Here is a 6,000-nt window from a genome sequence, read left to right on the forward strand (position 1 = left end):
AGCTGGTAGCCACAGCATCCTCAGCTTTGCTGCTGGCTCCTCTCCTGGGGATCTGAGAGGAGCTGCCCCAGGCCAAACTGCTTTTCCAAAGAGTTTGACAGGGCACCTTAGAAACAGCATAGACTTGGATTTTAGAGGTGGTGTATAAATATTTACCAAGTCCCAAATCCAAAGATAGGAGCCTCAGACCATGGTCTTGAGTTTTGCTCCTGGTTTCTCCCTGCACGTGATGGGCAGCATGTGCCCTTCAATTAGTTGCTGTTTGCCAAATGCCTCAAGATTTATTTTAAGTCTGGCCCCTCCAACTGCATTTATAGGAGCTGAAGGGCTGACAAGTGGGTCAGGCTGGATAACAAAAGGCTTTATTAACCCTGTCTGCTCATGCTCCTTCCACGGTAAATCACACAGCACCAGGAAACCATCAGGCGCTTGCTTTAATGTTTTAGAGGGAAGTTTTTGGACTAAGCAGGAATTTTCTGGACTATTCCCAGGTAAAATTCAGGAATTGCGTCCTGAAAGGTGATGGGGATGCTGTCAGTGTGACTTGGAGATTTAGAAAGGGAGCTTGGGAGAACAGCCCCCATGCACAGCCCCATCCAGGCCAGCTGGTCTCTTGTGCCTCAGAGCAGCCCCAAACATGTTTGCTTTGCTAGCCTGGATATAGTTGTTAGTCTAAACAATAACACAGCCTCTAACACCTCCCAAAATATGCTGAATCCCAGAAGTAAATTATTTCTCCATTTATGGAGTGGATAATTCAAGAGCTGTGATGCTGGGGGGTCGAACCCCCACTGCTGTCAGCGCTAGGCCAAGTCAGTATTTGTAAACACAGCTCCTGCTCTTCTGTTATATTTTTAAGAGGAGGAGGGAGGGGGATTATCCAGCCTTTCTTGGAAAAGCCTGTAAAATGGAGTATTGTTCATAAAACAGTTCTGGCCTCCAAAACAAGCACTTATTTCACCAGATTTATTTATTTAATTTTTGTAACTCAGTGAAGGTTAAAGTTATATTTACAATTTGGGAAAGCAAAAAAAAAAAAGAAGACTCAAACCAGTGTTTACACAGTGGACTGCTATGTCTTCAAACTCGTAATCATCTTATCTTCTATAACATGTGATGGGAAGGTGAGAAACCAGAACTCCAAAGGCCCTTTTCCCATGTGGATATAAACACCCCATGCTCTATTTTGATTCTTGTAACTTAGTTTCCTATGAATGTTCACGTTTCCTATGGATACTCGTGATAGAAATACATATACATATATAACATGTAAACATATATAACCTGACAGAAAGGCTCCGGGGACTACATATGTGATTTAGGGCCTGAGGAAGAAGATGACTGAAATGAAGGCAACCAGCAGTAGGACAAGAGGGCATGATCTTGAGCTCTGCCAAGGGAGGTTTAGGTTGGGTATTAGGAAGAAATTCTTTACAGAGAGAGCAGTCAGGCACTGGAATGGGCTGCCCAGGGAGGTGGTGGATTCACCATCCCTGGAGGTTTTTAAGATGAGACTGGATGTGGCACTGAGTGCCATGGTCTGGTAACCACAGGAGTGTTGGATAAAGGGTTAGACTTGATGATCTCGGAGGTATTTTCCAACATGGTTGATTCTACGATTCTATGAATGGAAAATGCTTCCTTTTTCAAGTTCACTGTGACTTGAACCAGGACTTTTTTCCTTTCTTACAACACACATAAGATCCAACCCAGACATCATTACTTGTACTCTTCACAGCATCTTGCACCATATCCCTGACTGTCCCTGAATCACCCTCTGCTCACAATCAATTCATAAATCTTTGCAAAGGGTTTCTAAAGGATTCACCAAGGTGTTGGGACATGAGAAGGGTGGGGACTAGTCTGGGAAACCATTCAGGGCTGCCAATCCCAGCTGTTCAGAATGTTCTACCTCTGGATACTATGGGTGGTAGTTACATTAAGCCATTACAAGTAAATAGCATGATACCAAACACGGCCCTTATCAACACACCTTGGCATGACCTCGGCATTAGCACATCTGTGAACAAGCTATTTTGCCTCAGAGACCCAGAAAAAAATCCTGGAGACTTCAGGCACGGAGATTTAGTGCCCAGCCCTCTCCCAACTACAGTCCCTTGAGAGATAAACAGAGCTTAATACTGCACGCCTGTGGCTGTGCCTGTGGGCAGAGATCCCAGCTCAGCTCATGCAAGCAGCAGGTTAAGCTACCTTAAGTGATTGGGTGCTTAAGGTCTTATTTCTGGTCTGGGTTTTGCCTGCTACCTTCCCACTCCTCCCCCTTCCGAGGTATCCTGTTGTCCCCACGTAAGACACCTTTGTACACCCTGGGATAACTTATTTATGTTGGTAACACGCAATGATGGGCAGTGAAGTCAAAATGTGAAAGAATAAATTCCAGGAAGAGCAGAGGGAGGCAGGTTCAGAAGGGGCGGGTTCCTCCAAGCTCTGTCACAAGCATAGGAGTGGGTCCGTTGTGATTAAATGGTCATAAATGAGTGCAAAGCTTAATCTTTTGTCTACATTTTATGTTGTAAAATATCCCAGGGTCAATCCATTGCTATTGTTTGCCTTCATTTCTTCTCATGTTTTAGAGAGAAGGAACAGAAAGAACTTTTTTTTCCCCCTCTGTCTATTTTCTTTTCCTCCAAGGTAGATTGTATTTGCACTGTAAACTTACAGTCTGAAGAATGTCCCTGGTCCCTAGCCAATCTGGCAATTAACAGACAAAGATAAAAACACATCGGTTCAATGGACTAATATAAAGCAATTCTTAACACCTTCAGGAAATATTTTTTTACAAATCCACCTACAAATGAGATGTATTCCCACTGCACTTGTCAGGTTCTGTGACAAAAGCTCATCTGCACACCCACAAAGAAAAAAAGAAAATAGCAGTATGGGAAGCCTAAATAAAACCCTACTCCAGCTTCTACCAGGCCCATGCCAGGGGCCATCAACAAATAAAAGTCTGCACCAGTCCAAAGGAGCGGAGCCCAGGGGTACTAAGACAGGTGGGAACCTGAAATAAGGACTCAGAAGAAAGGACACCCTGCCTGGGTGTCTCCCAGGGCTGGCCCTGCACAGCCTCAGCCTCAGGTGTGAAACTCACCCAGGTGAGTCAGTGCTGCCTTTGGGACTGAGACGTGTTGCTGCCTCAGGGCATGGGACACCTTATAGGGTGCAGGGGAAGGGCATTTGGGGATTACACAAGATCTGCGTGGCCAGCCACACAATATTAGCACAATGGTTAATTTTTTTGATTTCTTTGAAAAGGTGGGCCTTAAACAAAAAGAATGTAGAAATTAATAATGAAAAAAACATTGAGAAAAAAATCACCATGCTGCTACTCATCCCCACACATTGTAAATGTCCCACTACACTGGTGTATGACTACTTTTTGATGCTTACTTTCCTAGAAAAGAAGTGCTCTGTACCAGTACCATGTTGAGGAGATCTTTGTTAACTTATGTTACATGTCGATGGTTCAGGATCCAGCTTTTCTGGTCTGTAACTCACATTAAGACCTTGGTGCGAAATGCACTCTCTACTTTGAGGTTGCCAGCATTTTCCAGACACAGCTTGTGAGGCAGAACAGCACAAAGGTAACAGAGAGCAGCATCCCTGTACAGAGATACTGCCAGCATTCCATTCACAGCTTGAATTGTTCAAAGGTGCCAAAGTCCTTTAGACCCAAAACTAGCATATCCACCTGCCCTGCTGGAATCTGGGATAGGACAACATGACCTCCTGCAGCTCCCTCATGATTGATGGTGGTCATCACAGAACCCTTCTACATCCCACAGCATTTTACAGCTGGAAACTCTATACTTCAAGGAGTAAGTTCAAGGTTTGCTGCAGTTTGACTTCTAGAAACTAAGCTGAGCTAGAAAGGTCTCGGTGGCAGAACTGCAAGCACCTGTTTTCAGAAGCACAGCTCCTGTTCCCGCCCTTTAAATCCTCCAGAGATGAATTAGTTTCTTAGTTGAGCCACTGACAGCTATATTGTTATAAACCCTTTTGGCAACACCAACAGCATGTCTCCAAGCATCCCTTTCTGCTGTTTTGGGACTTTCTTCCTGTACACATTCCTTGTGAGTAACTACTTGAGCAACTCTTGGTCTCAAAGCCCCGGTCTGGGAAAAGATGGAAGGTTAAATCTTTCCTGACTGTGCCCACAGAGCCCCAGAACAGTCTTGGAAGACATCATTCTAGGGCAACAAAAACATATCCCTGGAAAAATACACATAAATTTCCACCCCAGGTCTGGGCTTAGGCCTGGAGAGAAACAATGGAGGGGACTGTTTCACTCCAAACCACAAAGCTTCTCTGCCCTACCCTGGCTCATCACTGGCTGCCTCCCACTGACTGGAGCTGGCTGACATTTAGAAAGAAACACTTCATTGGTCTGACACCTCACCAGAGACTTCTGAGCAAGAAGGTTTTGCTACGTTAGACAGAGCGTGAATTACAAGACAGCCTGGCAGCCAGTCAGAGTTAAACACAGGACAGAAGTGTGGATGATGCTGGGAGCCCCTGTGAGACCTCTGGTCCATCTCCTTCAGCTCCAGCAGATCAGTCTCACCAGGCATTGAAGGTCACACATAAGCTGGAGACATGAGTGGGTGCTGCCTGTTCCCCAGCACATCCCCTGCCACTTCAGCATGCCCGTGGTAGGATTCCACAGCTCTGTCAGGCAAAGGCAGCCCTGTCCTTCTCAAACACCAAAAGCCACCACAGGATACAATTTTGGAAAAGCACAAGTTGCCACATCCCTTTGCCCTTTTCCTTCCATCCATAACTTAATTACATTATGGATTCCATGTAATTCCTGATCCCTGGAAGTGTTTAAGGCTTGTTTAACTGGAGTTTAATTGAGCAGCCTGGTCTAGTGGAAGGTGTCCCTGCCCATGACAGAGGGGCATTGGAACTAGAGGATCTTAAAGGTCCCTCCTAACCCAAACCATTCTATGATTCTATGACTTTAATTTAAATCAGATTGTGCTCTGTTTCTCAGAGCTAACTGGCTCCTACCTCCTGTCCCTTGTTACATCCTCACATGGATGACATAGGTGCTGCCATCCTGTGTGCCCAAAGCCCCAGAAAGTCTCACTTGCCATTTAATCAGGGAAAAAATGTCTGTAACTCCTCTGGCCCATTCCTGATCATGCTGAGGGATATAAATCTGTTGACAGGGTCAAAACTGTCAAACCGGGCCTCAGCATCAAAGTTGGGCAATATATTTGGTATATCACTCTCAATTTATTAAAATATTCACCCCAAACAAATCAAACTAATCATATCAACACAAGCATTCAGGACTCTTTAAGCCACGAGAAAAGGTAGCTTCAGACAAATTTGAAGGCAGGAGCTCTACTGTGCTTCTTGAATTTGAAGCCAGCTATTGGCCAGTGTTTCACAGAAATAAAAAATGGAGGGGGTTTATGAAGCGTAACTGCATGGCATTTTAGGTGCCAGCCATCTGAAAAAAAAATCATTACCTACTTGTGTCTTATCAGTGAGCAAATTTTCCGGCAGGCTTAGGCTGGCCAGGTCGATAGGGAATTTCCCTGGTACTCCAACACAGCCTGCCCTGCATAACAGGTCTGCGTGGTCAGGGCAAGCTTTTTGTGCAAGATGTGTACGAGTTTAACAGAAACTTGGGTGGAGAATTTGCATTCCGATGCCTCAAAATAAATATTTGTCTTGGCAGACTTTATCAGGCTTGTTTCTGAGTGGTCTGGAAATGACAACTCCCTTGAAGTGTTTAAAGAAAGGGCTGGAGGATCTGGCTCAGAAAAGGTCATGAGTCTTCCTGTACCCTTGGATGCTGAGAGCTGCCGTCCCTGCCTCCTCTCACCATGGTGAAGACATTCTTTCCTCCACCACCTCCTCCTCCCTCACATACCAAGAGCTCCTGCAAAGCCTGGAGAAATCGCAGTGTTAATATCTGAGATTAATTGTGCTGTCTTCCATGGGCTACAGTGTCCTCCAGTTCCT

The sequence above is a fragment of the Empidonax traillii genome, unplaced genomic scaffold (genome assembly GCF_003031625.1).
Source record: "Empidonax traillii isolate 1590-97213 ecotype Southwest subspecies unplaced genomic scaffold, ASM303162v1 scaffold781:size518241, whole genome shotgun sequence".
Lineage (NCBI taxonomy): Eukaryota > Metazoa > Chordata > Aves > Passeriformes > Tyrannidae > Empidonax > Empidonax traillii.